General features: G+C 36.5%; 1 protein-coding gene across 1 annotated transcript in view; it reads right to left on the reverse strand.

Moving 5' to 3' along the window:
• Positions 1–12,313, reverse strand: part of LOC109057477 (poly(rC)-binding protein 4-like) — an 80,434-nt gene extending 68,121 nt beyond the window's left edge. Inside the window, exon 1 of the mRNA XM_042712136.1 lies at positions 12,161–12,313. The gene's annotated coding sequence lies outside the window, so the exon portion shown is untranslated. The remainder of the gene's footprint in view (positions 1–12,160) is intronic.
• Between the last annotated feature and the right edge of the window lie 844 nt (positions 12,314–13,157).

Consider the following 13,157-nt stretch of genomic DNA (forward strand, 5'->3'; position numbering starts at 1 on the left):
GAACGACTAGATGCCTGCTGCTAAAACTAAGCCGGAGCACCATGACAGTCCCATCATCCCACCAGCACGGGAGACGCTAAACCTCTACTAAACCTCGCCCTGTTTATAAACCTCAAATCGAACTAGGTCAGACTAATCGATTTATTTTGCAAAAACCTAGCACACTAATAATAGTGATTAGCTTGTATTTTAGTGTAACGAGTAGGTGGGGACGGAAACGAGTGCTGGTGGAGCCACGAGGGTGGATGATTATATCTTCAAAACGAGTGCAGACGTCAGCTGCAGGGCTGTCTCATCCCTAATTCATACTGACACCACATCCTCTGCGATACATAACAGAGAGATCTGTGCAGTAATTACCAGCGCAGACATGTATATTCAAGAGAAAACAAGGAGGTGAGAAAACAAGAGAGACAGAATAAGGAAAGCAATAAGGCGGAGGAAGATTTTATTGCTCAAATGTTGTTCTTTCATAGCTCAGGAGATATTATAGTTCTCAGTTATGTTCGTTTAAAGTCAACATGAAATCGAAAATTGACCATGTCTGTGGTCTTTATACATAATTTACTCAGCCTCATGTTATTCCAGACCTGCATGACTTCTGTGGAACACAAAAGAAGATATTTCAAAGAATGTTTCAATGGCTTTTGACCAAGCAATGAAAGTCAGTGGCATCCGAAATTAAAATTGAGTTTTATTATATGGACAAAAACATGTAGAGACATTTTTCTAAATATCTTCTTTTGTGTTTCACAGAAGAAAACACATTTTGTGGTAAACTAGAGTAGCTCTAAGCAAAAGTCTCAATTTGCTATCCATTTAAATTGCACTGCCGTCTAGACGAAACAATTGTGATATTAAAGAGATATTTGTGATTTTTTTTTTTCTTGCCTACAGATGGAATGATACGACTCTTGAAGCTTAGTTTAGGTTAGTCATCCCTGATTGCTAATGTTAGTATGTGGCAGGTTGCATTAAAGGGAAGGGCATTCAAATTCTAGAGAGCATTTGACTGGACTAAAATTTGAGTACAATATGATTCATATGTATTTTTAATCCATTTTAAAATGGCCTCCAAAATCAGTCTTGTAGGACTTGAGACCAGCCTCTGTCTTGTGTCTGTCGATCTTTACTCAGATTCGATCCTCTTCAGGTCTCTGTCTTGACTCAAATTCGTCCTGTTTCTGGTTTCTGTCTTGACTCGGAATCAACTCTCTTCCGGTTTCAATTTTGATTTGGACTCGACCCATTTCTGGTCTTGGTCTCAACTTGGAATCGATCCTCTTCAGGCCTGTTTCTTGACTCTGGCTCGACACTCATCTGGTCTCGACCTTGACTCTGACTCAGCCGCCTTCTAGTATCGGTCTTGACTCGGACCCAAACCATTTCTGGACTCCATCTGGTTTCTGGTTTCTGTCTTGACTCGGGATCGAGCCTCTTCTGGTTTCGATTTTGATTTGGACTCGACCCATTTCTGGTCTTGGTCTTAACTTGGAATCAATACTCTTTAGGCCTGTGTCTTGACCATCTTCTGGTTTCGGTCTTGACTCGGACCCAAACCATTTTTGGACTTCATCTGGTTTCTGGTTTCTCTCTTGACTCGGAATCGACCCTATTCTAGTTTCATTCTTAACTCGGACTCGACCCTCATCTAGTTTCAGTCTTGAATTGGACTCGACCCATTTCTGGTCTTGGTCTTGCCTTGGAATCGATCCTCTTCAGGTCTGTGTCTTGACTAGGACTCTGCCTTCTTCAGGTCTCTGTCTTGACTCTGATTGAACCCCCTAATATAGTCTCGGCCTTGACTCAGAGCCGACTTGTTTCTGAACTTGATCATATCTATACCCTCGCCTGGTCTTGGTCTCGACTCAGACTTGACCTGTTTCTAGTTTCTTTTGACTCTGGCTCCTACTCAGGTCTCTGCCTGAACTCAGACTCAAATAATCTGGACTTTACTACAACACTGTCAAAATTGTTTTTTAAATGGACAGATTTGTACTTTGGAGCAACAATCAAATCCCTGAACTCTACGAAAAGATGGGATAGAGGAAAGCATGATGAAGAGGTAGATAAAGTTGAGCAGTCGGCTGTTTCTTTTACACCGGCTGGATTGAGGTTCACAGTCAGCAATGCTTCAGTCTTGAATTTTCCACCCAGCAAAGCCCTTTTTCTGCTCAGGATTGCAACTGCCGCATCTTTGCACTACAAATAAGTCCAGATATTGGCATTTCCAAGAGCTTTTGGAGATGTACGTGTCACTTCCTGACTTGGTAATTTATGGTAGGCCTCTCTCGCTCTCTTTCTCTCGCTGCTTGAGAGATTTCTGCCCAGTTTTCATTATTGAAAAGGGCCACCCTCTTTCCTTCCCTCCCTCCCTCCCCATCTCTTTCCTTATTAGATTTGCGATTCCAAGAGCACATTAGGATATTAAATTCAAGATGGGAATGGATGCTGCCTGCCGACTTGGCAAGACTCCCCATTGCTGTCTCTTCTCGCTTCTCCTCCTCCTCCTCACCAGTCTTGGACATCTCTCTCTGAATAGGTCCCTGCTCGTCGTGTCCTGCCGTCTCTGCACCGAGGTTGACGGAGGCACAAAGCAGCCACTTGTGAGTAAAGCGATGGCGGGGCCAGCACAGTGGCTGCTCTGTCATCGTATGAATCATTCTGACGTGTTCGAGGATAAAGACGTGCATGCATGCACCCACACAGCATAACACCCCCTTCTCGCGCCGCCTTAGGAGCATTCCTCATGACATGTGAGCTTCCATTATTTCAGCTCCTTCGCCATTGTTATTTATTTGACTTAGGGGAAACTGTCTCACAAACAAGGGTGTAGTTTTCTCGTTTTCTGGAGCGATATAAGTCACTTGTCATCAAGCAGAACACAAGTATAAAAAAATAGCTGTACTGTTAGACAAATGAACAAAATTTTTGTATTTTCTGTGTAAAACTGCCACAGTGCATTCTGGGTGATTGCTGTGCTGTTTCTATTGTAATCTCGTGGTTGATAGGTAGTTACTTACTGGCTCAATTCAAAAGTGTGACATTCTGACCCCCAGATATGGCTCGAATCCCTCCTTCAATGCAATAATTATGGTATCACATGGTAATACTATGGTACTTTGCAATATGGTACCACATACAGTAACATGTAATTTACAAAAAATACTACTGTACTACCATGGTAAATGTCAAAAAAAAAAATTTTTTTCAAAAAAAAAAAGACCTACTTATAGTCATCCAAGGTGTGTATGAAAATACTATGCTAATACCATGGTATTCTTTGAAGTACCTTGAAGATCCATGTAAATACCATGGTATTTGAATATAAATATATATTAATAAATAATAAAATATATATTATGAATATAAATAAATATATATCCATGTTTTGTACACAGTATTTTAGTGTACTGCAATCATTGTATTATGGCAATAGAACAGCACATTTTTGTGAGTATTTCATGTTCTAGAAGTTTAAGATTTTAGCATAATATTTCCAGTCCCTGCTGCCCCACATTTAAAGATCTTTTTGCATCCTTACATATAACTCAAAATAAAATAATCAAGCAATATCTCCTCCTTCCTGTACTCGGCATATCAGTTTGACCTCATTTATAATGCCAACCCTTCTAGCGCGCAAGCCAAAAAACTTGACATTTATCGTAATCACCTAGGATTCCCTGATAAGGACGTGAGATAGGTGACAATGTCCCAGAACTGGTTGTATCCATAGGACACAAACATCTAGATTCCCTGACAACTGCAGATGGGCGTTTTGCTTTTGGATTACACAAACAAATCCACCTCATCGAAACTCAGGAGATGCAGCAGGGCTCCAGACTCGGAAATAAGCAGATGATGGGTTTTAAATAATAAAGCACTTGAGTGCTTCTGCGATCTTCTTTACAACCAAGTGAACCATTCAGACGCTTGTTCAAGAGCCAAGGCATTGCTTGATGTAATTGTGCGCCCAAGCATGAACTGAAGAAGCCGAATAATGCATGGGGGCTCATTTAAAATAAAAGGCACACTTGAAGTTCGATGAGACGTACTGTTTGACCCAGAACTTTCTTAAAAGTTGTGCATTAGATGTGAATTAGTGGAGCATGCTCTTGTACAACTCGATTATGTGGAATCGCTTCTTCCATGGCTGCTCGAATGTAGCATCTAGCTTCGGTCACTCTGAGTATTTCGACCTGGCATTCAAGTTTGTAATGGACAATTGCACAAGAAATCAACCAAAAATCTACAAAAAGTATTTATAATAAATAATATAATACATTTTTATAATTTAGTATGAATATATTTGTATATTTTTATAGACAATATTGATATAAATATATTAAATAATTATACATGAATAAAATATTGATAAATTTAAAATTTAAATAATATTATGTTAATATATTACAGACTGCTGTTGGATAACAGATTAGCAAAAATGATTTGTGAACAATTGAAAAAACGAATACTCATGTTATGATTCAACAATCAATGAATCATGACTTTAGGGAAATAGTATATTTATAACCAGATTCCCTGTGTCATCAGACAGTAGTGCGTTTCATCTAAAATTGCAGATTTTGCTTCATAAAATTCTCAAAATATTTGTTTATAAAACAGGTTGTATATTAAAATATAATATGTTCTAAATATATATTATAAAATAAATAATCTACCATTTATTGTATTGTCCTACAAAACAAGACCTAGTTGTTTTAGAGGCGGAACAGTGTTGCTGAAAAGTTGCAAAGACATTTGGAAAAAGACGCTTCAAATCGATCACAATGAGACCGGAAACGCATTAATAAATAAGATCAATTTTAAGCTGACGTTCACTTTAACATCCTGCTTTTACAGACCTCACTCTTCCCTTCCGCTAGATTCTCACGTTTGCAAGACACAATTTTCACTTAGCTCAAATGCCAAAAAGCGTTCATTCTCCTATCCTGTTTCCGCAGTCAGTTTTTAACCTGTAACCTTTCAGTCTAATGGAGGATTTCAGCTCTTCCCTATGCGCTTAGCCGTCCCTCTGAGGATACAGAGTGCTTTCTTTCCTCTTTCCCACTATCAAAACTCCCAACGAGTGTCGACAACAAGTCCAGAAGTCCCTCCCCTCCTCATTCTTTTAAGTTCTACTTCAGAAAATAACATTGTACTACAGCTTTCCTCTTAATGTAAAGGTGACGTGGCACTACAAGGTGTCCAAAACGCTCAGGTACACACATGCCTTTCTGGAAAGGACATCATTTGTGGCTGTGGGAGGTGGATAGTGCATCTCAGAAATATTGCTTGGGGGGGAATCTCTCTGCAGAGATGAGATAGATCCGCGTTTGGGCTGCTGAGCTGGAGAAGAGCTGGTGTGTCAGGCACATCATAGCAATTGTCATGTGGCTGATTAAAATGGAAGGTGGCAGCCATTCTGTTTGGGGTAAACAGGTGTTTGATACACACGTCAGATTGATTATATCCCAAAAATCACCATGGAGAGACTTGGTGGGTGTCAGGAAATCCTCCCGGTTTGGAATTAATTACTCAAGCTTTATTAGAATATCGAAGAGAGCGTTTGATTTCTCTCGGGTCAGCTTTTAAATCGATGGCAGCTTCACTAAACTAACAATTCAACAAAATCACAATTTTACTTGCTACATTACATTTAGATTTACTGTAATATATATATATATATATATATATTAATATATATACTATATATATATATATATTTATGAAGCAACACTATATTAAAGTGAAATATAATTAATCATAATTATAGTATCATTAAAAAATATATATATAATTATCACTTGTAGCATTTCAAATGACTGATTTTAGCCTTTAGTGTTTATTTTTTTCCTTTTTAGACACAATTGTATACAATATCGTCCGTTCATCAGTTATCATTCATAACATGACAATATCTTTATCAGTATTGGCTAGAATTTTAATAATATTTAAAATAATATGCATATAATATAATTCATTAATGACTTTGTTTCTATAAAACACTAAAAGAGATGTTTAGAAGAAAGTTCGGGCTGCTCTTTTCCATTAATAGTGACCATCACTGTCAAACTCCAAAACACAGTTATTTTAGTTTTATTTATATCCTGTTATAGTTTTTATTCATTACCTTAAATTCTAGTAATTTTATTATGCTCTTTTGTCAACAAAATTACTAGAATGTATTTATCTATTTTAATATTTCAGTTTTAGTTTCAGTGATTTTAGTACTTCAACTTATTTCAATTTTACTTCAAAATGTAGATTTTTCAAGTTTCATCTAATATTTATAGTTTATTTTAACATTATTACCAAAAACTATTAACACACACACACACACACACACACACACACAAAAGTTTGAAAACACACACACACACACACACACACACACACACACACACACATATATATGTATGTATGTATACTCTTAATAGTTTTACTGTTCCAAACAAATCATAATTTAGCTTAGCTTAGTTAAGCCATATTTCCATTAACAAAACAATTCTTGGTAGTTTTAGTTTACAATAGTAACACTGCTCCAAAAATGACAAAAAGGGCAAAAAAAAAAGTCTCATAATATTGCTTCATGTGACTAGGTTTGAACATAAATAACAAATATGAACAAATAAAATGAGGTGCTTTTTGCAACTGGACAGTCTGTCACCACTATTTTCATTGTAAGGAAAAGTGCAGCGTGAACATTCTGCTAAACACCTCCTTTTGTGCACCACAGAAGAAAGAAAGTCCGTTTGTGAACTACATAAGCGGCTGTTCATTTGTGGGTGAACAATTCCTTTCATTTATTTTTCTCTTAACTATAGCACTAGCTTGCAGCGGAGACAGGAACACGGTAATTAATTGAAGGACATCGTTAGTTGGAGAGATTCAGGGGAAAATATCTCACACTAATTAACATGTGTCTGTGTTTCAATTAACAATGACCTCAATCTCTCAGAAAGCAGAAAAATAAGGGGAAGCTTGTTCGGAGCAGTGGGCTGTGTTTCGTGCATTCTGCTCGCTAGCACACATGAAACAATATAAGTATTCTCTTTCTATGAAAGCAGCGTTCTGTTGGAAATTATTCAGCAGAGGCCTTCATAAATCCACTGAACAATTACACAATCCTCACTAACTCTAAAAGTCGTTATGAAAGGCAGTAAACTGCAAATATCTGTACATTCTTTTATTAAAACGACAATGTTTTCTCACTTTTCATGAGCAGGTCAAACGCATCGCGTTTGCCGGAAATCTTCTTCAGCTTTTTGATTGCAACCTTGCCAGCTGGCTTTGATACCGACGGGAATTTGAGAGATAGAAAAGAAGCACGTCTTGATCTAAAAATTCTCAGAGCTCTAAATTGCAACACCTCTCTTGCAGAGAAATATATCAAAGACGCTCGGCAAAAGTTGGAAGCACGACATTGACAGTGGGCGAGGAAGGAGGGGCCGTTGTGACATTGATGGGAGAAAACTTCGACTGAAGCAGATATGAGTGTCAAACAACATGCACAATGGAGAATCGCTTCTAAGTTTAGACACAGTCTCAAGACAAAAGCAACAACCTTGACGCTATACATTAGAAGCTGGCTGAAATAGTAAGATAAGATGTCCGTTTCAAATTAACATTCACTACTTTCCCCCTTTTTGTCAAAACCATCATGTAATCTGAAAGAAGAATGAAAATGACGCCACACTGAAAAAAAAGTGTAGGATTTACTTTCACTAGTGAAATTTTATAGTAGAAAGATTGAAATCGTTTTTACAATAGCCTTTGTTTTATTTGCAAGTTCTAAAAATCTATTCATGCAGTGCATACAGCAAGATCTAAAATATCAAATAAAGCTTTCTGGTGACAAAAAGAGATACCAGTGGCCCAGTCTGTCAAAAATAAAATTCACTGCATTATCTATAAATGTAGCAGACAGGAAAAATATCCTCATGTTAGCTGACAAATGTAGCTGGAGGAAGTGCTATAGGAGGAGAGTCTGGAGGAACAGTTGTTTCAGCAGCAAACACACTGTGACAGCAAGTTTGGTCTCTTTCTGCATGACTCAATGGATCTAATTTGTTTACTTCATAAGACAGACGTTAAGCCATTATTATGCTATCAATCTGTCAATATGCTGGTTTCTTTTCACTTGAAGGAACAGTTCATCCAAAACTAAAGTTGTGTCATGATTTATTCACCCTCACTTCATTCTAAACCTGTGTGCTGTTTTCTTTCTTTCTTTCTTTCTGTGAAACACAAAAGAAGAATTTTCGAAGAATCTTCATGCAGCTATTTTCCATATGGCAGGGTCTATGATGATTTAAAAATAAATAAATAAATAAATAACTAGAGATATTAAAATTCAGTTTGATACTGATAAGCAGTTAATTATTTTTAATTATTCATGTTATGGTCGATAATCGATAAATAGCTAAAATGTTTTAAATACAATACTATTTTGTCTAAAAATATATTACATAATAGAAATAAAACCTATAAACAAAACATTAAACAATCAAAGGAATCACTAATATTATTTTGTTGTTGTTGTTCTGACCAATAATAAATAATTGGCTGATACAAAAATTCAATAGTATTTTGTTCTAAATAAATAAATAGATCCCTTACAAACTACCTTTTATGTTATGGACAATAATCGGTAAATAGCTGATATTAAAATTCAATACTAATTTGTCAAAAAGTATATTAAATGTACATACTAAAAGCAAAACATATAGATAAAACATGATGGTGCTAGATGATCTAAATGTAAAACTTAAAGACATGCACCATTAAATATTCAAATATTGACCAATATATAGCCAATATGGGCTGAAACAACATAAACAATAAAAATAATATAAAAAAAAGTAATATTGGCTGTTGATATCAGTTTTTTTTTTTTATCATACATATATTGGTCATACATCCCTAAAAAATTCCGTTATTTCTTAAAATACTTAAAATACTAATAACAGGTCATTGAAAATGTATTTTAGAATTTCATAGTCTCAATTCGGTTGAACTGTTAGTTAAAAATCAGCCAAAAATAAATAAAACTGAGCTCACTTGGCCATTATAACAAGAGCTTCAAGTAACTGGAAATGGAAACAGTTTCCTTCATAAAGATATTTTTTTTTTTTTTTTTGCGAGGTTGTAAAGATGCAGTCACTATGTTGTATAGAAAAGAGCTGCCAAATCTCTCCTTTCCTTTTCCCCAGACAAAAGAAAGACACATGGGTTTGGAACGGCATATACTGATTGAATTTTGTGCCTTAAAAGGCCCAGTCGTGTCAGTTTTGACAGTCACATTTCAGGCCAAGGGTCACGTACGCTGATGCCAACGTACTCGCAAGCGGTCAATATCTTCTCCGATCTTTTTTTAAACACAGAAACCATGTATGATCAGCTCTGCCGCCACGCGCTCGAGGGCCTCGTGAAGCACCACGTGCTGCAAACTCACCCGAAACAAACAAACGGCAGAGACAAGGGAGAATTTGCATGAATCACATGCATGTCACGCTGACAAACTTAGCATCCTCACGCAGCGCCAAGTGAGCCTGCCCTCTTATCCTAAATGCTGGATTCCTCACAGACGCCTGCAGTGTTTTTAGGGGGTTGGGGAAGCGCGGTTGTTTTGTGGGGCTAAAAATAGTGTCGTAGATCAGAATGTTGAGGAGAAAAGGGCCTCGTGCAGATTAAACCGCAGTTAATCGCCTGTCTGTGACGCTGAATGCTATTGTGCGTTAGGTGCCGCGTACATGGTGAACTTCAACGAGGAGGTCTGAAGATCCTCCAAGCAAAGCCGCTCTTGGTTTTGGCTTTGTTTTGGAAGGATGTTTACACTTCATCCTCTTTTTTTCCCCCTTCTTAAGTCATTCATCAGTTTTTTTGGCCTCCTCATTTCCTCATCCAGAGAGGCAATTTGTTTTCTTATAAACTTGCTTTGAGGGAAACATCAGTTTGAGTTGACAGGGGACTTAATCAAAGAACCAAAACTAATGTGCTTTGCTGCAGATTTGTCAAAACTTTAATGGCAGCGATTACATCGCCACGTCTTATTTTGTAATAGACACATCGTCCATTTTGTTTCCAACTTCGAAGGACTTGTTTTGAAGGAGTAATGTTCTTCAACAGGCGATAGGGAGAAGCTACGAACACGGCCCTGTACACTCTATTAATATCCAAAGTTAACTTCAAAGCTAGTTTGTACAGCGAGGCAAAAGATCAGCAACAAAGATCTCTTTTCAGTGATTCGGAGAGGAATTAGCTGCTCACATGCCAAACAGTTTAAGAGAAAATCCCATGAGCACAATGAGGTTTTTATTCTACATAAATTCAGCTGGAGCAGTCAAGCTTCTACTTCATTTCTAGGTGATGGAGAATAAGTTTTAATAACTTATCCACTCTATTATTCCACAAATACCTTAATAATATTGGCAAATACATTATATAATGCAGTAACAGTTATGCATAACATATACAGTATGCTTAATATATCAGAAGATCTTCTGAATAAATAAATTTTACAGTAAATATATACATATATATATATATATATATATATATATTATATATATATATATATATATATAAATATATATATAAATCTTACACTGTATATGCTGTAAAAATTATTTTAGAAGTTGTAAATTAAACAAACTAAATTATGTTGTATACAAGATTTTTTTACAGTTATTTTCTACTTCAAAATGTCATGTTTGATTCTATGTATTTCTTTGTAGTCCTTTGTGAAATTTAATAAGTGAAAGTGATTGTTTCAAAGTAAATCAATCACCAGTTTTTCTCAGAGTAGTACCATTTTATATAATATCATGTCAAATTTATAAAAAAATATTGTTATTTAAACGATAGATAGATAGATAGATAGATAGATAGATAGATAGATAGATAGATAGATAGATAGATGATACAAAAAACAGCATAAAGATAGAACAATAACTAGAACTAAAAAACACAAATTTGTAGAAACATAAATTTTGATGCTATATAAATATTTAAAAAATGTAGAAATAGATAGATAGATAGATAGATAGATAGATAGATAGATAGATAGATAGATAGATAGATAGATAGATAGATAGATAGATAGATATCTGACTATCTGTGCAAGTGGTCTAGTTATTCGAAAAAAATACTTGACATAAATTGACAGAGCAATAAAATCTTGACAGAATAATAATAATAATAATAATAAAGTTTAATTAGAGAGCAATTGAGTGAAGAAAGGTTTGATTATGGATGACAATTAGTTCCAAACAGCCAGTGCACCCTCCTGGATCAGTTCGATTACAAAGATGCTCAATCATTCAGTCACTGACCCGAGCAAATTAGTATTTGCACTAATTGCAGGGGTTCGGCTCCCGGTCAACCTAATCAATTAGAGCATCAGAAATCAAATCAGATGTCCAGAAGGAGTGATCACCCAGACATCTGGCATCTGGCCCCCAATCTATCTATGAACTTCAGACCAGACCCAAACACGTTTATAAAGGCTTCAGCCGGACCCACAAAGATCGAGGCGCTTTAACTACACAGAACTTGTTCGGTTCTGTATTAAACCTTTAAAAGAAACCAGAAACCAATATGTTGATATGCATAAACAACTAAGCCTACACAAACAGATTCATACAACCAAAACCTTGCGTCATAACCTTACAGTGCTGCAAAGAACCAATAAAGAGTCTTCAGCTTGAGTGCAGAGATTTGAATCCTAAATCACTAGCCGGGGTTGGGTTGGTTCAGCTCTTACTTTGCATTGGCTTAATCAGATTAACTAGGTTAGCAATCTAAATTGACAAGTCAGCTTGGTCTCGTAATCTCTACAGACGGCAAATATTGCGCGTTTTGCTCATTTAAACAGGAGCGAGCTAAACTGCTCCATAAAACATCCATTTAGATTTAAACTTCGCCATTCCGATTCATACTAGTTGTTTCAGTTGTATTAGTGGTGCTGAAACAGACCCGCGCACAACGCGCTGCGCTTTTATCGCCATAACAGCAGCAGCAGCAGCACCGCTTTAATACGAGATAGCAGCGCGATTCTGAACCATCTCTCACTTCTGACCCGAGCAGATTAACAAAAGCTACACAAATACGATATGCATACAGAAAAAAGATAGCTGGTATAATAATGCCGTCTTACCTGGTAATAATGGAGTTCAGTGCGCTGATAACACGATGCGAATATAGATGATGCACTATATATTCCTCGCTGATGTCCACATTGTCAGTGTCAGGCGCTTACTGTAAGAGAGAAACCCCCGATGTCAGAGAGAGAGAGAGAGAGAGAGAGAGAGAGAGAGCGGAAGGGGGGGACCATCCTATCCAATTACAAAAGACAAACGAGGCTTAAAAAGAACAACAATGCACTACCATATGTCGAGGAAATAACGCACTGGTGTCTTCTTTTGAGCCACTGTCATTTCTCGGTTATTTCATAAGAAATATGTCTGATATTTTCTTTCCAACATAACGCCATAATATTTGTAGTGCAGTTAAGCTGACGCGGAGTGACAGGGAAAGAGATTCGATTCGACAGCGCTTGGATGAAGTAGAAAAAAGATTCGACTCCGTACGAAGATTCGACTTGATTCGGGTTGCGATTCGCTGAAAACGAAACATTCGCTCACGTTCAAAAAATGCATTCGATAGAACGTGACCGAAGGAAACAAAAGACTCGATTTCGTACTTAGATTATATTTGACAGTGATTCACTACGGAAAAATGAATAAATAATGCTGCATGAACCTTTGATTTGACAGTCATTGACATACGATTCGTTTCGATTCATCGTCATAAAATTAAGAAAGATCAAGAAAGAACAGCAAACACAGGCAGATGTGTTTATTCTAGTTATGATTATGTATTTAGCAGTTTGTAGGCCGGATATTAACACTTCAGTAAAGTAAGCTGACTCATTAACGAACCTCTAATAAGTGGTTCATGATTATTCACATAAAAATGTATATTAAATTGAAGCTTCAGAACATGTGCCTATTTGAAATGTATATTAAGCACTGTTTTATAATATAATTACGCGTTTTATAGTGAACTTATGTTAGTTAGATAAGAGTCTCATCACATTTTGTGAAGTTGATCAAGTTTACAGCTCATTTGCTTGCAGAATAGCCCTGATTTCA

The sequence above is a fragment of the Cyprinus carpio genome, chromosome A22 (genome assembly GCF_018340385.1).
Source record: "Cyprinus carpio isolate SPL01 chromosome A22, ASM1834038v1, whole genome shotgun sequence".
Taxonomy (NCBI): Eukaryota; Metazoa; Chordata; class Actinopteri; order Cypriniformes; family Cyprinidae; genus Cyprinus; species Cyprinus carpio.